Source organism: Ambystoma mexicanum, chromosome 2p (assembly GCF_040938575.1).
Source record: "Ambystoma mexicanum isolate Mex_15411 chromosome 2p, UKY_AmexF1_1, whole genome shotgun sequence".
In the NCBI taxonomy this organism is placed as follows: Eukaryota; Metazoa; Chordata; class Amphibia; order Caudata; family Ambystomatidae; genus Ambystoma; species Ambystoma mexicanum.
Window position 1 is genome coordinate 888,676,907 of NC_090923.1, and position 26,180 is coordinate 888,703,086.

Consider the following 26,180-nt stretch of genomic DNA (forward strand, 5'->3'; position numbering starts at 1 on the left):
ACACAAAGTCTCTGCAGAATATCATTTCTGTAACACACGTAAGAATAGTCACACAAATTCACAAACCAATGGTAACATAATTTGTCTGCTCTAGCCCTTTGGCACCCAAGGTTAATCTGTGACAAAGGTACCATTGATGTCGGTACAGCGTGCACAGAATAAGAAAATAGCATCAGATAATGCCCACAATGATGGTCAAATTTCGTACATGGACATAAGAGAGCCCAGACCATAAAAGGGTAAGCTCATACCTTTAATTTTGCCAAATGTACCTTTGAAACTGATTTGCTTCTAACAGACAATATAATCTGCCAGTCGTTATGGTCACCACACTAGCGCTTATTGCATAATGTCATTACAGCGCTGGAAACCAAAATGAACATGCATAGCAAAATGGCTGGCTGTATCAAGATGTAACCATTGTGCCAGAGGTGCTGGGGACTTTCAGCGTTGTCTTCGTGGGCCAAGTGATAAACCCAACACCCAGGAAGTTGCTGTACTACTTTAGTTCCATTTATAAATTGAAAAATCAGGGGATTAATTTAATGATTAGATAATAAAGTATTTTATAGTTTGTCCATAGTAATTATATAATTGAAATCCTAATTAGATTTTATTTTTATTTTAGTTCCACAAATGCATTACATCACCTCAAACAACTATTACCTATTATGCCCTGAAGAAGGCTGAGCTCTAAACCAATGGCTCGGACAGCCGAAACCTAAGTTGGTATTTAACTTGTCAAATCAATCATATTAACGATGTGGATCAAAGCGGCGGATGGTACCAGAGTCAAAATGAACTTTAAACGCATTGGATGACTCCTGGAACTATAATGGAACTTTTCCTTGCTAACATTGTTCAGCTTTTGCGATCTGTGTTGGATTTCTTTTTGAACACTATGGGCCTCATTACGAGTCCGGCGGTAACCGAGGCAGTAAAACCGCCTGGTTACCGCCGGACTCGTATTACCATTCCGCCTCCGTGATTCCCGGAATTACCGGGGCATTACAACCCCGGTTTTCCGGGAATCACGGAGGCGGAATGGTGTTAATCCCCATTCCCATTGAGTCTTATAGGACTCAATGGGAATGGGGATCATGGAAACACCGGCAGCATCTCGTAATGCTGCCGGTGTTTCCTCGTCCGCCTGCAGGCGGGCGGTGTTAAACCCGCCAGGTCAAACCTGGCGGGAACATCACCTCCCGCCTGCAGGAGTCGGGATCAGGCGGTCCGGAAACAACGGTGGCGGCGGGTTTACCTCCACCGTTATTTCCAGACCGCCTGATTTGTAATGAGGCCCTATGTGATTTATTTAAGCTCGGTGATTGTCACACTGGTAATGTAATATTTGTTTTTATGGATCAGTAGATAATACATTTATTGTCAAGTATTTAAAGGTTATGGCACCTTTTACAATAAAACATGCATATACTTTGGTAAGATTGTGTTCACACAGGTCTATATAGATATGCTTTTCGCTATCATCTGTTATGTCTTTATACATACATGAAGCCGCAGTATACCTGACCCTAAAAGTGGATAGAGCAGGTAAGAACAGATGATGACAGACCTACATCTGTCCTGAAAAATGTAGTGTGCTCAAAGGTCCTATCTGAAAGGTGCTGTACACCAGGGACCATGATATTTGAGACCCATTTACATGAAAGCGCATTACGCTGGACACAACAAAGACTTGTTAGTCAAACCTAATGCTATGAGAAAAAAAGAACCGATTTTACAACCGCACCATTCAGATAGGATATCTTTGAGCACACTACAGTTTTTAAGAACAGATGTAGGTCTGTCATCATCTCTCCCTTTTTGTTGTATCCACTTTTATATAGGCGGCTGAGCACCATGTTCTAGGGTGAGGTATACTGCGGCGAGGGACAGGTAGGTCCTCTCTGTCTTCTGTGAATATGTTTTTGAGGAGAACTTCTCGTCTGCAAATTAATTATTTTCACAAAGGGTCGCCTGCCCAATGTTTACTTACTTCATCAGTTCCTCGGCTCTGGAAGGTCTCGGAAAAACGGTCCCTTGCTAGATATGATATTTGGGAACACGTGTGTTAGCTTTCCAAACGTTTTCTGGTGGGGCACCTCCTTGAACTTTTTTTTAGATCATTTCAATTAATTATGCACACAGTGAGAAAAATACTGTAGTTTTAAATAAAGCTCAGACGTCAGCAAAGATAGAACCTTACAGGAGTCCGTTCCTGTCACGTCATTTCTGGCCGGAGGATGGCGGTAGAGCACAGCATCTGGAAGTTCAATCTGCTTAACGTCATCAGGAAACCAGCGACTTCACCGTGTAACATTCTGCATGTAACAGCCACATCACTTTCATCACATCAGGTGGGTCTCGCCAGGCACGTCTTATATAATACAGGAGCGTTCTTCCGCTGTGAAATTCCTCTTCTCCCACACAGCACTGCAGACAGATTTCACCCGGACATTGCTCTGTTTAACATCCAAATGCTCCCCTGTGTAAAATTCATCATCCGACTCTGCCGTTGTCCTCACACTGCTGGGTTCAGATTGTCTTCCATTGCAAGACAGAGCACAGTACTAATACCCGAGACTCCACCCTCTGTGTGCTAGTTAGGATATCACCCACACCCGACAGAGCACTGAACCCCCCCATGAATACATGCAACCGACCTTGTCATGGGTGCTTATCCCTGAACCAAAAGCCAACTCACGCACAATTCTAAATGCCCACAAAAGCCTGGCTTGGTAAGCATCAGTTACTCGTTTCCATTACATTATGGGTCTCATTATGACTATGCTGGTCCTGTAACAACGGTGCTGGTAAGCTACCGGCACTGTTCTTACCTGAACGGAGTACTCTGAGTTCTGCGAGCGGGTGCCTTTCACCTGGCTGGCGGCATGGCACCCGCGCGCAGACCTTGACAGAAGCACCGGCACTGTTGCACACAGTGCCGGTTCATCCGTCCTCCCCATTCCCATTGAGTCCAATGGGACTCCAATGGAAATGGGGAGTCATTTTTCCTGGTGCCTGGCTATGGGGAATTACTGGGACTGCTGGGGCTGTAATGCCCTGGTAATTCCCCATTGCCTGGCGCCGGGTAAAAAAAACAACCCGGGCGGCAGCCGTGCCATGTTTACCGGCACGGCTAGCGCCAGGGTCGTCTCTCAACATTTGAAACTTAAACAGCGGAGTGAGTTGAATGCAGGGCCGGTTCTAGGATTTGTGAAGCCCTGTAGCAAAAAATGGGTGCCCCCACTAATGTGCATGGGTGTTGCTAGCACATATTATCATCACAATGAGTGACATGAGCCTTTGGTACTTGCTGAGATCATGGGAAGTTACTCTGCAATATGTAATGAAAGAGACAAACTTGGTGATGGTCAACATATGAATGGTCACTGTTATCTATATTATAATACATGGAACAATGACATGAGTGAGGCTTTTTTGAGTTGCAAACATTTTGAACTGAATCACTTCTAGTGACTTTTAATTTTGGCAGATAAGGCACTGTGAAATAAAAAGATTTTTCCGGGATCTCACCGTTTATTTAAGTGGTGAAACCACACCAGTGAAAATGAAAGGCATTTCTTAAGTATTGACTAAGGAAGTAAATTGATTTATAAATGTTATGTTAGTTGATATTTGTATAGCGGCTCCTGCTATTGTTATGGCTTTGAAGCGCTGTGGTGGATGAAGGCCCTTTGGAAGACCGTACTCTGTGCAAACATGAAAATATAAGGCATTACATTGCATGCAAATAGTAATTAGAATCCAGTTACTATTCAATTACTAGCAGTGATGACTAGTTTAAAACATGACTGCTATGACAGTGACTATGTGACAGCTGGATCATATTTGTTGTGGCACTCAACTATATTCAGTGGGTCGCAGGGCAAGAGGTAGAAGGGGTGTTATATATAGTCTATCAGCCCCCAAAGGCAACTGTCTACTGTTGAGGGCTCCGCTATATTTCACTTGCGGAACACCTGCACACTGAATAACAGGCAGTCACATTTAACTTACATTCACAATCGTTAGATATGTCAAAGATACATTCAACGCATGTCCTCTTGTCTGTATAATCCAGTTATTGCAGTACACCATTTTTGTATACAAATGATGTTGGGGATGACTCCCAGATATGTCAGAGCGATGCTGGAAGTTCATGGACTTGGAGGGCCAACTCTCTCCCCCAGTATACACGGAGGACTCAGTCAACGGCAAGTTCAAACTCTGGTTTATTACAGCCTAGCCCATAGGGGATCGATACAAGAACTTCCAGCATGTCACACAGTAAATGGCATGCAGGGCATTTTTGTCCTAAAAACACGTCACTACTCCATCATCACTTGGGCCTTTCTTCAAAAACCTATCGCTGTGTGGGATTGGCCGTCAGGCGTCTAATAACCTAAATGGGTACATATACATGTTATTCTACTGGCTCTTACATGTCAGGTGGCTGGCCTGTCCCTTCCCCAAACTCTAACTACATTGTTGCAGAGTAATGGGCTTACCATTGGTTCTTGCCTGTTGCTGCCCGCCTCTAGAGTACTAAAGTGTGATTGGCTAGAGCTGACGTGCCCAGGCCTGGGACCAGAAATGGTTCTTAGCTCACTGTGCACCTTTTCAAGGTGAAGTGAACAATTATGTGTCTGAATCGTAACGTGTGTACCACCTTTGCCTATGAGACCATGTTCCGTTCGTTGCACATTACTAGCTACATGACATTTGGACACCCCACCCCTTTCCCCAGATTTCAGCACCTTCACACATGAGACGGTTGCCTAAAATCGGCGCAACATCAATGTGGTCGTAGACGTATCGGTCCCGATATAAGTAACAAAACTCGAGGTCCAGGCTCTAGAATGCATGGATTCCAAGATATTGGCCCCACAATGCACTGCAATGAACTGCACCATGCCAGGGTGAGGCGACAGATGTGGTGACAGCACAGAAGGTCCCAGTATGCAGCAGCACACCAACTCACGTCTGCTCTGGGATATGTCAACCAGCCACACGCGCCCATTCTCCGTGCCGTTTACTTCAGAGTGCAAATAAGTGAATCAGAATAGCGACCTACAGGATCAGTGGTATCATGTATGTCTACAGAACCCGTTCAGACAATGGGTACTTCTGCTAGTACATAATACAAATAAAAACAATTGTGAAACAGCAGTTAGTTTCAGTTAGCAAAACACAACCACCATATTTTTGTAATGCCTTCCGCAGCCAGATGGTATTTTCAAGACAATGGGCCTCATCACGAGTTAGGCTGTAACCCTTAAATCCGGCGGTAGCGCTGTTACCGCCAAATTTAAGGGTCCGCCAAATCAGGGCTTTGGCGGAGTTTCTCCCCAGCTCTGAGCTGGGTGGAAATCTGCTGAAAATGTGCGCTCATACCGGCGGCGGGAAATCCGCCGGCGGTATGAGCATGAAATTTCCCCATTGAGCCCAATGGGGAATGGGGCATTCCCGAATGGGCTCAGTGGGGAATGGGGAATTCCAAATCCGCCAAACCCGTGATCCGGCGCTAATAGCGGCAGTGGGTTTGGCGGTAGGGCAGATAGCGCCAGCGCTATTAGCGCCGGTGTTACCGCCCAACTCGCGATGAGGCCCACACTCTTTTACCTCCACCATAACCACATCATCCTCATTGGCGAGCATGTGAATGGTATTATGGGTTTTGTTGAGTGAATGAGTGGCCGAAATCCATCTTTCTTCCTGCATCTGCTGTTAACACTCTTCCCCTTTCACTGGGGACTCAGAACACACACTACAAGTGGCCCAATGGCCAGGATCACTGCCTACAAAAGTGAAAGTGGCAGAGCTGTAGTAGTCTGTTGGCACACACAATGATTAACCCCTTAACTGCCAGGCTATTATGCAAGTCTATGCAAAACGGATGAGCATACTCTTAAGGAAGGAGAAGTGGGCCACAGGGAAGCTCTGCTAATAGCTACACCTTGCAGATCTCGTAGACTGCCAGAGCCCATGATGGCAGGCCCTGCAATGAGGCTGCTATCAGGGTCTTATTGGTCTACTCCTTTGCTTCCAGGAACTTCAATCATGTCTTCCTTCGCGGGTCTAGCAAAGTTTGTTAAATCCTACCAGGGTACGCTGCGTCTGGCCCCAATCCTACGGCATCGATAAGCAGGCGATTACGACGCATTTACGGTCAAGTACGCAGGTCGGAGTGTCCATAGCGCCGACAACGAGATGCTGCTGGGTTTTTTTTTATTGTTTTTTATTTTTTTTATTTTAGGAAATGTTTGGAAGGTAATGATATACAACACTTTACTGGAAAGAAGGCGAGGCATGCAATATGTTCAATGAATACATTGACTGTAACGTGTTTTTAAAAGGCACCAATGGTGTTTCGAAAATAATGTCACTTTTGCAATTTATTTGTTTAAAATAATTCTTTTTTGCAAGTATTTTGAACTTACATTGAGAGTTTTGGCTCGAAAATAGATTTCTTTTTTTAACAAACTGGGCCAGTGATGTGTTATGTTAAAATGTACAGCAAGCTCATTTGTTCATAAAAAAGGCCCACCTTTTTAACTGCAGTTTATATATGCATTGTTTTGAAAAACAATGGACCAAAACAACTTCACAAACTAAATATATTGCTTCTTTTTATAAATCTTGTTTGGGGCCCAACCTCTGTTCCCTTTCCGGATTTTATTTGATCCTCTCAGTAATGCCTGTGTAATATCTACCCCCCAAACCGCCTCAGACACAGCTATGTGCTTTAAACTGCCTAAACATTTGACAGCATAACAATTTATATAAGCATACCACTGTACATATGTGGTTAAATGTTGTAAATGTTCCTGGCATAAATACTGTCTATTGACACTAATCTTTATGACTCTTGGCGCTTCCGTGTGTCTGAGCACAGTATCCCATGGGAATGTTATGACCATTTAGTATAATCATTGTAAAGCACTCTATGCTGCTTGGTTCATACAAAATTAAACAGTGAAAAAACATTAGTTAAGAGAGGGTTAAGGTGATCAGATTTAACACAACAAAACCCCTGAACTTCAGCACTCCCATTTCAAGCAAGCCCACCTTAACTATGCGCCCCCTTGTTGCGTAGCGTATGACCATAATGATGACATCACAGATCACAGGAGAGTGGCGAGTGTGCACAGCTATTAATATTCGCATGGTTCTTCTAATTGCGTAACAGGTTCAGTCTTTGAGTGGGGTGTAACCCAATTAAAGGTGTCTCTCTGAAACTAAAGGAGAAAACCTTGGCCGTTCTGCCAGCGCTGGTGGCTGCACACCCTAAATCCCTCAGATCACATCACCAATAACATCACTAGTGACATCCCTAATCACACCATACATGCCATCACCGAGGACATCACTGATGAAATGACTAATTACTGTATTCATGAAATTCACTGATGAGATAATAATTAATATTTACATCATGTGAGATTAATGAATATATAAGTTAGAATAATTTTTGTTCACTTATTTTGTTACATATTTTATTACACTTAATAAGAACAGCGTGCCATGGAACAATACACTGATACACAAGTATCATATATTTGTTATATGTGGTGCATTCATTTGTAATAGCTATCAACTGATACAATTGAAAATAAAAATATGTAACATTACACAAATGGTTTGAATTTCATGTATTAGTAAGCAATTACAATATTTAATTGCAGGGACGTACCTGATACAGATCAATCTATTTTAGGTACTTCAAACATAATATAATAAGTATATGTAGTAGTAGAAAAAATAAGAATAGACAGACATAGATACGTGTTTAATAGTAAGTGCAATGAAAATAGTATGTGTACACATATTCAGTTCTTATTGTAATAACATTATATGAACACATTGGCCCTCATTACAACTTTGCCGTCTGGAAACAACGGTGCATGTACGCTTACCGGCACCATTGTTTCCGGAACGGCAAAGTACAAGTCTGATAGACGGCTGCCCTCCTGCCTGGCAGGTCTGACTTGCTGGGTGGACCGGCACCCGCCCACAGACTTTCACGGAAGCACCGGCACTGTTATTACCAGTGCCAGTGTTTCTGTGATCCCCATTCCCATAGAGTCCTCTTGGACTCTATGGGAATGGGGAAGAACATTTTACTGGCACCTAGCTCCCAGTCCGCTGGGACTTGTAATGTCCCGGTGTTACCGGGAAGCTAGGCGCTGGTAACTGTTTACAACTCCGGTGGCAACCTGCTGGTTTTACCAGCACGGTTACAACCGGACTTATAATGGGGCCCATTATCTTCTAAATGACAGGTTTTATTTTTAAAAATCCCATATTAAAGAAAGTACATGTCGGTATGCATTGTGATAGTATAGAATATAAGAATTCAAAATGTGATTAATATATTTAAAACATTAGTTACTTAGACTACATAATTTCATTTATAGAAAATAAATGAACATTAAATAGTCAATATTTAATTCTAGACATGGACATTGTATTAATAATATTTTAAGACATTTCTTTTGAAAATAATGTGTGCATTTGTATTACAATATAACAGATTAGCTTCCAAAATACTGTAAGAAACTCATGGTGGCAACAGTATAGACAGACACAAGTGATCACAGTTAAAGGGTGTTTATTAAACTCTATTCAGGGCTGGAGAAATGCCTAATCTAAACCTAAATCTAAGATGGGAGCAAGGGTTGATCATCAAATGAAAAATAAGGCAGTCCTAGTGGTGTTGTGTCTAATAAAAAGGGCCTATTCTAAGAAAAACCTATTGCCAATCCTTACAACTAATACAAAAAGGGTGTGGGATAGTTTTCAAGAAAAGAAAGAAGTGTTCACAAATAATATGTCAGGATACGGTAGCTTGGGTCTCCCTTCCCCACGTTTTGAGCACAGTATAAACGTGGGACTTCTGAACACAGCACACTTCTCCAGTTTTCCCCACCACAAGACAACAGTTCTGGGATTAACTTCTCAGAAGCCACGATGGCCAAGTCTCTTTTCAACAAAAGTCTCTTGCCTTCGAGGGTCAATAAAATAACAAACAAATGAAAGTTCCTTCACGTTGCACTTTCCGATGATAGGTTTTATTTCCCTAGGATCTCCCTTCTTCCGGGATCAGATCCACGAACGGTTTCTCGTAATATCTGGACCTTCGGTGATTCAGTCTCCCGTTTCCAAGGGCTGGATAGTTTTATAAAACAAAATAATCGTTCCTTTTAGAATACACTTGAGATGATGAGAGATTCTGGGCACATACCTCTCTCAATTGTCATCCTCCCACCGCCAGGGTCACAATGGCTTTTCTAGGATAGGTGAATCTTAAATGTCTTTTTAAACAGTTGCAGTGGACATCCCTCTGCCGGGTTCACCTTTTTCAACACACTGTTCCGTGGGACTTTAGACTTTGCTCCCTCTTCATCAGCCTCCCTCTGCTGGGTTCACTCTGGCCAAACTTTACCTCATAGTTTACTGTGGGACTTTTAGACTTCGCCCCTTTTCGTTAGCATCCCTCCGCCGGGTTCAGTCTTGCAAACTTCACATTCATATTTGCTTTCAATGTCTGCAGGATTCACTTCCCTTGTTTTCTCTACAGTTCTTCGGTCAAAGGCTTTCACATGTGCAGGAATTTTGCTAGACCTCCTGTATGACTGCTTTGACCTGTTTTCGTGGCTCTCTTACGGCCTTCTGGTATCTAGAGTTTTATCAATATGGGATAAACCAAGGTTTATTGAGACAACACTCAAGTGGTGCCGATCCCCTCTGCAGCTGGTCCTCCTTTAACAAATTCACAGTTTTTTGAGCTTTTCTCAATTTGCCACTTTGCGACTTTCATTCAACAAAGCCCGTTTCTTATCGGTTCTCTGTGATGAACTGCTTGGCTTTCCTTCTATCTGGAGTCAAGGCCGGTACCACAGTAGCAGGAGTCTCCCTCGCTCTGGCTCATCAGCATAGGCATGCCCCATGTACCGTTGACATCTGCTGCAAGACTGTGTAGCTATTGTTCACGGGCTTACGCTTTCTTCCTTGGAGGTTTCATGGATTTGTGCCAGAAAGGGCAAGGTCACTCCTCCACTATGCACCATCTCGATTCTCGCTGCCTTTCTCCTTCTCTTAAACGGCTAGGCTTGATTAGCTGTCTACCTTGCTTGTACTCTGCTCTCTTGAGCCACCTTTTATCCCTGTGGGGAAGGGAAAGGGCCATCAGGTGTGCGTGATTCTGGTCAATTACCTGAATTTGCCTGACCCTTGTATTGGGACACGTCAGGTAAGCGACTCTGGTGTTAGTCTGTTCTCTTGCGTGTTGTGCGAAAGTGTTCATGTCGGAAAAGGGGGTCAGTGTTTTGGAATGTGTTAGGATGGGGGAAAGGTGTTGAAAGAAGTGGGATACCGCGTCTCACCCGTCGGTGTCCCACTCCAGAGGACGCCTCATCCAGGTGATCCTCCCTCACTGGTCCACCCCAGGAACTGGTTCCAATAGTGATGGCCGTTTCCTGGCCAACTGGATGACAGATCCCTGAGGGACTAGCTTGGGAGACACCTTCAGGTTTCTCACAGAACATGCATGCTTATATACTATTGTTCAATGTAATAATGGCTGTATGTCCTTACAATTGTGCACCGTACACAACATTTAAAGAGACAAGGACAGAATACAATGTACTGTGTAACAGAGTGGCAGAGAGTGGCAGCCCTGCTACTTGATTCTGACTCTAAAGTCTTTCTACACTGTATATTGTCTGCAGAGGAAGTGCTGACCTGAAACCTCTTCATAAGCTCATTCTACCCGCGGAGCGGACGCAGAGTGGCGGAGAGTGGCAGTCCTGGTACTTGATTCTGACTCTACAGTCTTTATATGCTGTCTATTGTCTGCAGAGGAAGTGCTTGCCTGAAACCTCTTCATAAGCCCATTCTACCCGCGGAGCAGATGCGGAGTGGCTGAGAGGGGCAGTCCTGCTACTTGATTCTGACTCAACAGTCTTTCTACGCTGTCTATTGTCTGCAGAGGAAGTGCTGACCTGAAACCTCTTCATAAGCCCATTCTACCCGCGGAGCGGACGCAGAGTGGCGGAGAGTGGCAGTCCTGGTACTTGATTCTGACTCTACAGTCTTTCTATGCTGTCTATTGTCTGCAGAGGAAGTGCTTGCCTGAAACCTCTTCATAAGCCCATTCTACCCTCGGAGCAGATGCGGAGTGGCTGAGAGTGGCAGTCCTGCTACTTGATACTGACTCTACAGTCTTTCTACGCTCTCTATTGTCTGCAGAGGAAGTGCTGACCTGAAACCTCTTCATAAGCCCATTCTACCCATGGAGCGGACGCGGAGTGGCGGAGAGTGGCAGTCCTGCAGTCATGACAGGGAAGACTGCAAAGGCCCCTCTGTCCACCCATGCCCCGCAAACTGATGATGAATCGGGCGACTTTTGAGGAGCTCCCGACTGCGAGTGGGTTCCACACAAGACTCACACCAAGTACAGCTAAATTCTATTAAACCAGCCATTATGAGCCACGACTGTGTGCTGGCTCCTATGAGCCCTCAAAACGCTAAAATTGCTACTGTAGTGTCATTCATTGACTCTTCAAATGATGTAACCTTGTCAAAACATACCTGTGACTCATGCCATGAAACCGTCGGGTCTGTGAACCAAAAGCTCACTTTTCTGTCCCCTTCCCCTTCCCCTTACAGTGAGTCTTCCCTTCCATTTACTTTGCCTGTCCCTGCCCAAGCCCTGGCTCCTGAAGTCTCCTGGAGGGGGGTTGATGTTGGGTGCTACTGCTCAGCGGACTCCATTGCCGAGGACGCCTGGTGGGGGCGGAGCTCTCCCTCTGTGCGATGGCCTGTCGTGGGATGTGGCAGCGGAACACAGCAAGGTGTTCGCCCCCTGGGAGAGACGGGGTGTGCCGGTGTGGGGCTCATCCTCCTGTGTGCCACTGGCGATGGGTCCCCCAAGTGTGCCGGGGATCGTTGCTCTGGTGGCCTTGTGTGGCCCAGTGCCCCTGACGCCGATGGCCCCACCCACCGGGGCAATGACAGTCAGGGCCCAGATCCACGTAACTCCTGCATGCTCTACCCCTAGTGAAGAGAGGGATCTGGAGCTGGCTGAAAGAAAGAAGGCATCTGCACTAGGCTACATTCAGGATTAAAATAATTCCACGAATACGAAAAAAAGATCTAGACACATGAGAGATCCTACAGAGCCGGCAGATCAAATACAGCTGATCACTAAAAAACTGTAAAAGCTCCTTTACGGCGACGTAAAAATTGAAAAGCTGTTAATAACAAAGCAATTCCTCAGCCTGGTGTCAACAAAATAAAAATAAAAGTGCAAAAACTGTGCCTCCACCATTCAAACTCTTGTCAGACTATTTCAGTAAACACTCAAGGGCGATTTAGGCCCGATGCGAGGAACAGACACTGAGATGCTTGAGTCTGCGGAAGAGAATACGCCGGCCCACAAACAGCTCAAGACAATCACAGCAACCCGTAAGCTACCTCTTCCTAGACACCATGTTCTGGGAGATCGAACACTGCCCACCAATAAAACAAGATGGGACTTCAACAGCGAACATCCCGCCTCAGGATTGGACTCAATTAAACTCTTGCCGGCTTTCGAAAAAGAACCTGACCTGAACATTCCCTTTCTACATCTCTCAACGTTTTCATCGAAAAATCCAGGGCCTGGCGAGCACAGCCACCCTGGTGGCCCAGAAAATGAAGAACTTTTAAACAACACAGCAGGCCCTCAAGTTGACATTCCTCAAAGGAAACCCTCCTATGACGGAAATAATTACACGGATGGAATTGGATCTTCAAAGGTGCAGGCCTTTGCTCCTACTCTAGATCTGCAAGAAACTACACCATATGGAAAGATCCAGGTCCCAAAACAAATCTCTGCAGAAGTTGCTCATAATCCAACCAACAAAGAGGAAGCCTTCACAGACCCGGCCAAAGAGTGCGCTAAAACCATTAACAGGTCCGATCGATCCCAGTCAAGATTCAATCTCCCATGACTGAGAACTTGCCTAGAAACAACATTTCCAACCGAAGAATCTCCTCTGAGAAACCAGGCTGCACCCAGGTGCCCGAATTCTAGCTATCACAACTCATCTCGAAGATCTCTAGTGGACCTACCGAGCACAGCTCACGAACACGAGAGAGCTTTTTCATCCTCGAGCCTATCCTCACCAACAAAGGTTAGGTCCAAACTTCTCAATCGGGACCTCAACAGGGAAACTCCATCTAAGAAACCGGATATGTGTACTTTGATGTCAGCAATAACAATTGGTCTAAACCCATTCATCAAACTATATGAGACAATAAGTGACACACATCAATACAAGCAATGATGTTAAGCAAACTAATCTTCCTAGAAAGGCACATTATGGCCAAGGACTCAAAAGCACAGCCAGTGCCTCCATCTATGGATAATCATCTACCTTTGGCTTCAACCCAACAAGTACTATTGTAGTCTCCTAAGAATCAGCCAACCACTGATAAAACGTACAAGTCAGAAGGTTCACAAACCTTGCCCTTCATAGACTTGACAACAACTGCGATTTCACCTGTACTAAGTAAACAACTTGTTAACCACAGGATGACTGCAAATTTAACATCAAGTGACAAGCCCCTTTTAGATCCGATTCTTCATCTTCAAGTGGCAACAAAATGCAACAGGACGTTTTTAGCGCCTCTCTTGAAAGTTCCAAGGGCAAACTCTGTCCAAAACACAATTAACAATGAAAGTCAAACGCTTCAACAAAAGGGGCCTGTCTGTTCAAGTGTTTCACCGATTTCAACTGAAGACGTTCTAAGAGACTCATGATGAATATCACCTTGCACCCATCTGAGCTTATACACTCATCCTCCCAGGTCCTCAATGTTGCTCAAGAGTTGAAAAAAACAACTCCTCACCCCTTTCTGTTAACAACGGAAAGCTCGACCTTAGATGTGCCGCCTTTTCTTACTCTTGAAGAAAAGCGCCACCTTATAATACAAAAGCAAAACCAAAAGCTTTCCGAATGGGAAAATTGTCTAGCTGAACCACCAAAGGTAAAACAAATATCTCACAGCAAAGTTGATGAAAAACCACAACATAAAAGACTACGATCCTTAGAGCCTGAACCTAAGGAGCCCTTGGTAAAGGAAGCTCGCCCACGATCTGAGAAATCTAGATATATGCAGCAAGGAACTCGAGACAAACACTCCCCAGGTATTCACAATAGGTCAAGAACAGGAGCTCAACACCTTAAACTGCCTAAAGACAATCAAAGTAAATGCATATTGAAGCTAGAACAGATACCTGGTAACCGAGATGATGTCATTCTGAACAGAAGAGTGGTTATCGAACTATTTAAATATATTCCATTGCTTCGCAGGTTAACATCTTCCGAACTGAAAGTCGTCGACCCAAGTCACTACCATCAGAAGGCAGTCTCTCACTTATATATCACTTCCCTAACAGTGAATAAACTCCTTAGAGATTCAACTGAACACCTACTAAGATTGGGCTACGACCTAACTGAGTTGACCAGAAAGATCAGGGAATCTTCATTATATTTGTATTTTTTGTATTTGTATTTGTTTTATTTGTAATGTGCACCTTCATGCGCAGAGGCATCCAGGCGCAACTTTAGACATGGTTACATATGCATACATATATTCAACTTTTAAGAAAGTGCAAGTATTCAAGACATACAGTAATATACATATTTACAACATGGAGGTTAGGGCAGGTGTATTCCTGGGACAGGTTCCCAGGAGCAAAGAGGTCTGGGTTTCAAGGCTGGTTGAAGAGACAGGATTTCGTTTTGGATTTAAAGGCACTAAAACATTCTTCAGATCTGATGGTAAGGGGGAGAGCATTCCAGAGTTTGGAAGCTAGGAAGGGGAAGCTAGATCCACCCGCTTTTTGTAGTTTGAACCTGGGGATGGTTAGACAGTGGGTCTGGGCAGTTCTTTGAGGGTGGGTAGGTGCGTGGCGGGATAGCCGGCTGCAGAGGTACGGGGGGCTTGGGTGGCTAGGCATTTGTGGTTAAGACCTAAGGCTTTCAATGAAATTCTCTGTTTGACCGTTAGCCAGTGTAGGTTGGATCTAGATTCCGAGATGTGGTGGTTTCGCAGGATGTTTAAGGCCACTCTGACGGCGTTATTCTGGTTGATTTGCAGTTTGTTCATGTTCTCTTGGCTAGTTCCTAGGTAGAGGGTGCTCCCGTAGTCAATTTTGGCCATGATGAGAGTTCTGGCCAATGTGACCGTATTTGGGGTTGTCAGAAATGGCCTGCAAGCTGCAATGAGTTTTCAGGTGTATGCTGAGGCCGATCTGACTGCATTAGTTTGTCGGGATAGGGATAGGGTGGCGTCAAGGTAGACACCTAGAGTTTTGGTGTCTTTCGAAACTTGGATGGTGTTGCCATCAATGATAAATGATTGGTAGGACGACTCAAGTTTACTAAGACGTTGCGTAGTGCCCAAGATGAGGAGCTCAGTCTTGTCATTGTTGAGGCATAACTGGTGTTGTGCCATCCAGGCTTGGATGACCAGGTAGACCTCGTTCAGGGCCTTAGTGTCAGCCAAGTAGTCTCCAGTGATAGGAATGAGTATCTGGGTGTCGTCAGCGTAATTCACATAGGAGACACCCAGATAGTCAAGTACATCAAAGAGCAGTTTTGTAAAAACATTATAAAGTGTTGGCGACACACAAGAGCCCTGGGGGACGCCGCAGAGAATGGGAGAGGGGTCTGCAGCCTCAGATTGAGAAAAGACCCACATAGATCTATTACTCAAGAATGATTTGATCCAGGCCATAGCAGATGGCGAGAAGTGGGCGGCGGAGTGAAGATGCTTGCATAAGATTTGATGATTCACCAAATCGAAGGTCGCAGAGAGGTTGAGTAGAAGAAGTAAGGCAAGTTTGCCGTTGTCCTTTAGAACTTCAATTTGAGTTTTTAAGTCAAGTAAAGCTGTCACTGTTCCGTGTTTGGGGCGGGAACCAGATTCTCTAAGACCTAGAAGATTATTGGCTTCCAAGTACTCTTGAATTTGCAGGTATGCTGCACGGTCTAAAATCTTTAGCAGGAACGGGACAGTCATAATGGGTCGGTAATTGGTAGGTATGCTAGGGTCAAGGGAAGGTTTTTTGAGCAGGGGGATCACCCATGCATCTTTAAGGTTGTCAGGGACAATTCCTGTTTTAAATGAGGCGTTGATAAAGGATGTGTTGAATGGGGCCAGGTTGTGGGCAGATTCCTTGATAATTGGGGAAGGGCAGGGATCACCCTGGCAGTTGGATGTTTGATCCTCAGGATGATGCTTTCCACCTCCGTAGTAGTGAGCAGTGAGAAGGCAAATCGTTTGAGGTTGGGCAAGTCAGGGGAGAGGGCCCCAGCTAGGGTAGGAGGGTGATTGTCTAATTTTAGGCTGTCTTGTTTAGCAGCGATTTTAGATTGAAGCATGGTGATTTTATTCAGTAACGCTGCCTGAATGTTAGCACACCATTTGTTGTCTTTAATGCAGGTGTCGGGGGGTGGGGGGTAACGGGAGTTTCGAGCTCTTTTAGGATCTTAAAGAGTTCCTTAGAGTTGGAGTCAGCTTGCACGATACGATTATTAAGGGACTCTTTTTTCGCCTCTATAATGGCTGCTTTGTAGGTGAGCGATGCCAGGAAGAAGTCATCTTTGTGCGTGTCGGAAGGGTGGCTTTTCCAACGGTTCTCGGCACAACGTTTAGTTTTGCGGAGTACTCTTAACTGTGTGGTAAACCAAGAATTCAGATGTGCCCGTGGTTTGGCCTATGTCCAGAAAAGTGGCCGGAAAACACAGCATTGGGCTAGTCGACAAAAAAACTTCTTCTTCAGGACATCTAAAGATGATAAACAACCGCGTCGAACCTTTGCTGGATAGGCCCACCACTAGTTCTAAAGACTGCCGAAAATCATCTGGAGCAGGTGCCACCGCTGACATTGGGTCTTCTACGATGCCTTGTTTTACTCAAGACAAATCTAAACCCAATTCCACCACGAATGATGCAATCAATTTCAAGAAATACCTAAGAAACCACTTTTGGGGATAACAAGACAAGTCCAGAATTACCCTCAATCTCTAATGCCAAACACTGAAAGTAGACGAACACTCCAAACCATGTGGTCATGGCTTCCTAAAGCTTTAACCCTCCAACGACAAAGATAGCCACCCGCGTGCTACAGCGCACTCCTGAGACAGCTACACAACATGACTCGAACCAACAAACGATCAGGATGTGCTCATGGAACACTAGAGGGTTTCAGCACCTAACCATGCCAGGAGACATTCATCTGGGGCATTACAACATTATATGTCTGCAAGATACATGGCTCTTGCTATTCCAAACCCTGGGCGGCTATGAAATTAGTGCCGAACTAGCAAAAAAAAGCATTGCCGGTCGACCTACCTCTGGCCTTCTAACGGCAATCCGGAATGGAAGTGGCATCACTCTAACACAAAAACTTAAGGAAAATCAACTGATGCAATCAGTAAAATTAAACTGGTTGACAACAAACGCTAAGGGGAAGACAAAGAGCAAAACTGAATCCATTATAATTATCAACGTCTACTGGAACCCTGTTGCAATCGAAACAAAGAAATTCCTCACAATGCTGGAGCACGACATCGATGAAGCGCTGGTCACCCACCTGGTAGACCACATTATTATATGTGGTGACTTGAATGCTCAGGAACAAAAAAAGGAAGAGAAGGATGCATAACGTCTGCCAAGAAAACGTGTTCTGAAATACGGGCCTCACAATCGTTGAAATTGATGAAGTCAAGAGGTTTCTTCCACCTTGACTCAGTCTTTCCCAATCCAAGCCACATCCCCTCTTGGGAAAGAGAAGACTCTTGTTCAACAATTCACCACATCTTTGTGTCACAACCTTTTCTCCAATCATTTCTAACTTTTGAAGTGGTGAGGACATCGGCCAGTGACCATAACCTCTTTCAAACAACTTGGGCCTCAGTAAGTGCTTCCTACGTGAAAATGTCTCATCGCATAGAAACCAATAACCAAGGAACAAGGTTAAAACTATCAGAGGGTGCTATAAAAACTTTGACAGTTGACTACAATGACTTGGCTAACAACGAAGATCAAACACGGGTTGACTATACTCCTTTATTAACAGCCTATAAAGTTCAGTCGCAGAAGCCTAAACAACTTGACATACAAATAAAACATTTCTTTGATAAGCTGGTGGTGGATAGAAAGCACAAATTAAGGAGGTCCTGGAGATATGCCAAGAAACTAGATCCAACTTCCACTTTAATTGCCTCTATTGAGGCTAAAAAAGTGTACAAAGCATGGCTGCGAGCACATCGAAGTGTATTATATCAACATGATGCTAAAGCATCCTCATAACCATAAATGGCAACCACGCCAAAGACTTCTGGTCTCTGCTCCGCTCAACATCAACTGGCCCTTTACCTTCTTTACAGAACCGAATAGGTGAACAAACATGGGAGACATATTTTATTAATCTTTTCTTACCACCTAATACCGAGATTCAAGGACCCAGGAGACTAGATTTACCCTGGATACGATTAGACAACAAAGCCGATATTTTTGACCTGATAAAAAAACTAAAAGCCTCTAGGGCCAAGGGACCCGATGGTATATCTAATCTTGACCTGAAAACTCACCCAGAAGCCTGGGCCAGTCTGCTGAGCAAGATTTTTGGTTGATGTGCAGACTCGAGAATGATTCCATCTTCTTGGAACACAGCAAATTTAATTCCTATCTATAAAAAGGGAAATAGGGCTGATTCAGCTAATTATCACCCTATTGACCTTTTAGACCCGATAGGCAAAGTATTTGGATCCTTACTTCTTCGCCACTTTACAACTTGGGCATCCAATGCCGCTTGCCAAGACCACCTGCAAACAGGATTCAAAAAGAACATGGGCACGGACACAAGCATCCTCACCCTGAGTACCTTAAAAAGTAACGTTTTAGAAGGAAGACCTAGTCTGTTTTTAGTTTTTGTGGTCCTCTCCTAGGCCTTCGATTGAGTTGACAGAGCCAGATTATGGCCGAAATCGTCTCTCTGGAAATGTCTAAACAACATCCTGGAGCCAATACGAGCTATTATATTCCAATACCACGATGCGAGTTTGCATAAACCACCAGGGGACCCTCTCGGCAAAGATCAAAACAGCCAGAGGTGTGAAGCAGGGCTGCCCTCTGGCCCCAGTCTTGTTTTGGACCTACTTAGGTAATTTTCAGGACTCTGAAAAACTTATACGTTCCTTTCCCCCAAAAATAGGTGGAGAGAAGATCAGTTGCTTACTCTACGCTGACGACCTAATTCTCATAAACTTTACACCAATAGTTCTACAGCGTCAACAGAATAACCTACAGCAACATATGGAGGAGAACAACCTGGACATTAACGAAGGAAAAAACAAAATGATGAAATTCGAAAAAACTATCACGAAAAAGGATAAGGCGATCTTTCGCTTGAGTTCAACTCCAGTTGAACGAATAAGCGACTTCAGATACCTAGGAGTAACCCTCGACAGTTCTGGGAAAGAAAAAGCCATGCAAAGCACCCTTTATGATAAAACAAAAAAACTCACTGCTCAAGGGAACGCTATTGACATCAAGTATGGCTGTTTCTCGACTATTCCCGTCCGTGATTCCTACGAAAAGAAGGTGATACCGCTTCTAACTTATGGCGTGGATGCTATGCCTAATTTACCCATTCACCTCTGGCCAAAGTTCGAAGCAAACTTTTGGAGAATGGTGCTAGGTTTTCCCAAATCTACTGCACTAGCTTCGATCAGACGCAAACTCAGCTTTACATTGCTAAAGACCATAGTAAATTGTTGCCGTCTTATGTTATACAAGAAATGCAGATTACCAGAGACTACTTATGTTTATAAGTTGATAAACCAAGAAATGGCAGGCTCTACCAGTGTCATGTTGACCATATGGAAGACAGAGGATCTAGCCTTCTTAGCGGATGCAGAGAGCTCCGAGGAAGAACTTATAAACAACCCAGTAAAAGCCATAAAAAAGATAAAAAGAACTGGATTGGATATCAACACTTGCAACCGTTAACAAAAACAAGCTTACCAAGCATCTTCCTCAGACTTTCGAAAAATTGGATGACCTACAGAACTATATTAAACTATTTCCAAACAGACTGGGCCGACATGCCTGTATGAGAATTAGGCTCAACCTGCTCGAAACAAAAGAAATCTTGGCAATTAGAGGTCTTTTGCAAACACCGTTCGATCAAAGAAACAATTCGTCACCTGCTCCTGGTATGTCCAGCGACCCAAAGTATCCGCTTTAAATATTTGCACGGCACCTTATCGAACTTTTCTCTTAGGGACGGAGATCTTTGCTGGTAAAAACTGATATGAGGGGACAGAACATCATGGCTATTGGCGACGGTCAACATTATGCAATACGTAGTTAAAGAGTTGTTCCCTTTAACGCTTGCGACACTGTAGTTTTTCAGAAGAACTTCCTTGAATGAATTACAACAAAACCAGTAGAGCCCTTTAAAGACTTTGCAAAGTTCCCTGGCTTCATACAAATAGACTTACGATCCTCAACTCGAATGAATTGTTTATTTTCATCTTCTGCTTCTTTTTTTCGTTTCTTCGTGGCTCATTAGCCATGGCTTTTGGCTGTGGGCCCTGTACATGTTGCACTAATAGGTTTCTTAAGTGCCCACTAGCCTAGGCCTTTCGGACATGGCTACCGTACATATTGCACCAATTGGTTTCTTTGGGGCCCAGTAGCCATGACCTTCGGCTATGGCTACTTTACCTGTTGCACCAATAGGTTTCTTTGGAGCCCACTAGCCATGGCCTTCAGCTATGGCCATTGTCCCTGTTGCACCAATCGGTGTATTTGGAACCCACTAGTATGCCCTTCAGCCAATGGCCCCTGTACATGCTGCACCAATAGGTTTCTTAGGGGCCCACAAGCCTTGGCCTTTCGGACATGGCTACTGTACATGTTGCACCAATTGGTTTCTTTGGGACCCAGTAGCCATGACCTTCGGCTGTGGCCACTTTACCTGTTGCACCAATAGGTTTCTTTGGAGTCCACTAGCCATGGCCTTCAGCTGTGACCATTGTACCTGTTGCACCAATCGGTGTATTTGGAACCCACTAGCATGCTATTCAGCCAATGGCCCCTGTACAGCTGCACCAATACATTTCTTTGGGGCCCACTAGCCATGGCCTTCGGTTGTGGCCACAGTACATGTTGCATTAATAGGTTTCATTGTGCCCCACTAGCCATCGCCTTCCGCTGTGGCCACTGTACATGATGTGCAAATAGGTTTCTTTGGAGCGCCGCTAGGCATGGATTTTGGCCATGGCAAATGTCCATGGCCTTTGACCAGGGCCATTGGCCATGGACTTTGACCATGGCCACTGTATATGTTGCATCAATCAGTTTCTTTGGTGCCCACTAGACATGGCCAAAGACCCATTTCCTGCTGCCTACTAGATGTGATCACTTCAGGTGTACAATGCCTTATTTTTCACTCTATATTCCTGCAATAATTTACCGGGAAATCAATTTTGATTGCCGCTGTAATCACGTGTAACAGACTTCAAATTCTCACGTGATCCCCCCGGTATTACCCTGATAACGTTAAAAATTAAAAACTCTTCCTCGACCCCACACGCCCTCACAATGTGCCTCCCTCCTTTCTCCTTGGTCCAACTGCCCCCCACTGCTATTCACTCCCTGACCCTCTCCCATTAACCCCTATCACTCTTCGTTTGGGTGACGCATTTACTTTTCCAAACGCATCTTGCGGCATTGCCGCAGTAATCTTGCATGATTCCCCCAGTAAGCTGAAAATGTTAAAACAGGAAGTGGCTGCCCACACATTTCCAAACTCCCCAACTTCACATGGTGTCCTCTTAACCCCACCCACCTCCAACCTTATGCAATTGTATCCTTTTTCCTCCTACAAACAGGTTTTTGAGCCCTTTTCATTTTTGGATTCTCCTGTGTTATCGTGGGAGTCAAGCAAAAAAATAAAATGGCTCTTTTATTTTGAAAAGCCTCTATGCTTCAAAGCATGTAATCCAGAATAGGCGTCCCCAACAACATGAACCCAGGGTAAGAACAGAGCAATGAGCACAAGAGAAAGAGGGGGGGGGGTTCACGTGAATTAATCCATTGAACGAATCAACAGAATAAATTGCTCACTGTGTAGGAGCCAAATGAGGGGATAGATCAGGTCAAGGAGAGTAAAAATTCAATCAATCTTTAATGAACACATATTCAATTACATTACACATGGTGCTGAAATCACGATAAAAACAGCATCAAAACATACAATCAATACTGAACATTTCCAATTCAAGTGCATATTAGTCTAATAAGCGTCCTAAAGTGTAAAAGTGGGCACACTGTGCATAAGATAATTCAAAAACATATTGCATCAGAGGACAGCTTAAATCTCAAATGAATGCCCAATCTATATTCAAAATCAAAATTATATAACCAAAATAAGGCAGAAAAAAGAGAAAGGAAAATAGAAAAATAGAAAAATAGTAAAAAGGAATAAACAAAAAATTATATATATGTATATAGAGGGCACAATCCCACGCAGGTCAGGACAGCGAGGTAAAAAGGTTGTCCCCAATCAAAAAATCAATTTTATTATAAACAGACAAGTTGGAATGCATCAGTATATACTAAAACGGATGCAATACTTGTCTCCAATCTGACCATGATAGTCAACGACCAGTACCTAGTACAGCTGCCAACAGTCTCATGGGCTGTACTGGTATCTAACACAGGTAGTTTCGATGACTAGTTAACAATGTCTAAGCCGTCTTTCTCTTAACCTAGCAAGAGAGAGAAGGCTTGACAGTCCTCTTCCTCAGGACAGGACAGATTAGGTAATCAATTGTGAAAAATATATGTAATTTCTCCACATATAAATATTCAAAAGGCACTTGTTCACAGACAATGAAAAGATGTCTTGGTATTATTCCATGTGCCCCTTCTACTTCATGTGGTTCTTCCTTAATTCACGAGGATGGTCAATGGGTTCAATCTTAGTGCTACTCAAAACTTCAAATCGAAGCAGGACACTCCTCTTGAGTGTATCCAAAGGGAAACAATCAAAGAAGGAAGAAATTCTCTTAATAATGCAACCTCGGAATCTTATAAGGGTGCAGTATGGATCCAAACTAGGTGGGGAAGAATCCCATCACCTGATGTCCTTATGTGAACCATATCCTGCATCTGCACGTTGGGCGTGTTCCTCGCCGACTGAAAAGCTGCGATCACAGCACAGCCGGTTTCACGAAATGCTGCCGAGTACGTCCGTTCCTCGAGTGGCTCCAAGGGTAAAATCGGAAGTCTATGCTTCAAAGCACCATGGGAGGTATATAAAAGATTTCGGAGTGAGGGCAGCCACTTCTCCATCGAATATTTTAAAAACGACTGGACTGGTTACCACAAACCAGTCCAGCAAATGAATTCAACGCTTTGCGGCCATGTTGTTTCCTCTGTGGTCCAAATCTGTCCAGCGGTTTTTGTCCTATGTTTGTTCACCAATTGGACTTTTTATCTATGGGAAAATGAATGGCAGTAGACCGAAAACAGCTTTTTTTTTACTTTATGATTTTTAAATTTTAAGGAATGTTTTCAAAAATATCCAGTTTGGGGATGGGCCAGTGACAGACTTTCTATTTTGAAAATGTCATCCAAATCTGTCCAGTGAGACAATGTTAATAGCAATCGAATTTTAGAGTTTCACTTTAACTATAGGGAGTAATAGATCGCCGCCCTATAGTTAAGGTGAGTTGGAGACACATACAAACCCCTCAAAATTCTATTGTTGATACATTTTGATTTGAGTAACAGATTTAGCCGAGATTTTGGAAGTCATTAAAAGTATGCGTGCCTCTCCAGACTACAAAGATTCCTTAAAGATTAATAAAAAATGTATAACGTAATAAGCGTCAAAACATTTTTTTTCTCCAAAAGTGCGGCCTATTTCCCATTCATTTTCCCATAGACCAAAAAGGTCAGTTTTTGTCAAAGCGTACAGCCTAAAGCGCTGGATGGATTTGGACCAGGTCCGAAACAACTTGGGCATGAAGTGTTGAATCGCAACCCATGCATGGTTTGGGGTTATTCTGTGCCATAGTTATTTTAAAATTGTATGCAGAAGGGGGACCCCCTTCCCCAAAAATTATAGTTATATCTCCCATGGTGCATTACAGGGTCATGGTTTTCAGAAATGAAACGACCGCCATCTTGTTTTTCTCTCGATTCTAGCGATATTTGCAGCTATAGCTGCGGTTATGTGAAAATGAAACACAATAAAAAGCTATTTGCAGATCAAAACTCATACAAATGCCATCAGGGTAGAGCTGGAGGGATGGCTAGAAAGCACAAGTGAAATGTTGGATTTGGAGGGGGTCCTGCAACCAAGTTTGCAAAACATAGCTTTCTGTAGCCTTGTCTATAGCTGTGAAATGTGGGAGTTGGAGGGGGTCCAGGGACCGAGTTTGCAACACAAAGATTTCTGTAGCCGCAATCAGAAAGCAAACTGTGTCACAGAATCAGCGTGTGCACTGGGGTGAAAGGGCGAGGTCAGGGGAGGTGAGGAGGCTGTCTGGAGAGTGGGGGAGCTGGCACAGATGCGGTATGTGTGAAACATCACTGCCTCTGGCCAATGCTAGTGACTCAATTGCCATCCAGGTCCTTAATCATGCAGTAACCATGACACTTTGCATGTTGTAATATGGATGAAACATGAAAAAGATGTATTTACTGCAACATTATAAAACAGTATGGGACATGTATTACACAGTTGTTGCAGATTTGAACACGTATTAAACATGAAACACATTTATTTACTGCAACATTATAAACTGCATGCAACTATCCCACACAAACAACTTCACACCATGTACTCACATACGCTCACATCAAACACACACATTGCATGCACAACCTCTGAGATGACATGAACACCCTCAAACCACACATTCCCCCTTAGACTGCACATATATTCAAAAAGAAGACTAACCGTCTTTGGGCAACATTATAAAACCAAAAAAACAAAATAAAAAAATCACATTTATGCTGAACGCTCGCTGCTATCAGAGAACACTGGCCTTAAGGAGTTTGAGATGCAGCACGTAACCATTATCTGACAATAACGTTATTATTTAGATTTTCACAAGTTTCATACCTAGCCTTTTATCATTGAACATATTAAATAATAGGTTGAGTATGAAATGTATGCCCCATGAAGCACCAAGCCATTGTGGCCCAGTGGTTCATTGCTGTGCCTCGAATGCTGGCAGACCAGCGTTCAAGGCTATATGTTTAAAAAAAATAATAATTTTATTTAATTAAAAGAAAAGACTGTGTCCAATCTTTCTGCCTGTTTGCTTATATAAAGTGTTTAAAAAACAGAAAAGCAACGCAAGTGGGAGGTGGCGAGGTTTGTTGCAGTGCAGTCCTGTGATCTTACCATGAGGGCATTTGGACATTTCTGCAATGTCAGCCACGTCCAAACAACCCTTGTGCCAAAATGTCATGTGCGCTGAAAAGGCTGTATCGAAATGGATGCAGTGGCGGAATGGGCATGCCAAATCGGCCCATACAGAAAAAAAGATAGGCCCGCAAAGGGGTGTACCGTTTGGAGAAAGCTGCTTAACCAAAGGGTGTGCTCCATGGCAAATAATTCTATCTCCCTGCACATTGCCTAAAAGTTCTCAAAGCCTGCAATTCGAAGCCCATGGCTAGCGGTCTGGTAGCATTTTAAAATGGACAGTGGGCACGGCGAAAGGCCATGCCCACTGACCATAGCCGAAGACCGTGCTAGTGGTCTTCAAGCGTTATAAAAATCTATGGAATAACAAAACCCTTGAAATTCAAGGAAAAAACATTAGTTGCAGGGACATTAAGCTGAGCAATACATTGTAACAAAACCTTTGAAATCCAAGGAACATTTGTTTAGTTGCAGCAAAGTTAAGGTGAGAACTTAATGCAACAAAACCTTGGAAATTCTACAAAAGCCACCTTAACTTTGTGCCCCCTGTTGCGCAGACTATGATCACAAAGATGACATCACAGCTCAGATCACTAATTACATAACAACAGTAACTGGCATTAAGCATGGTCAGTGTGCATGGCCAAATATATTTTAACACATGAAT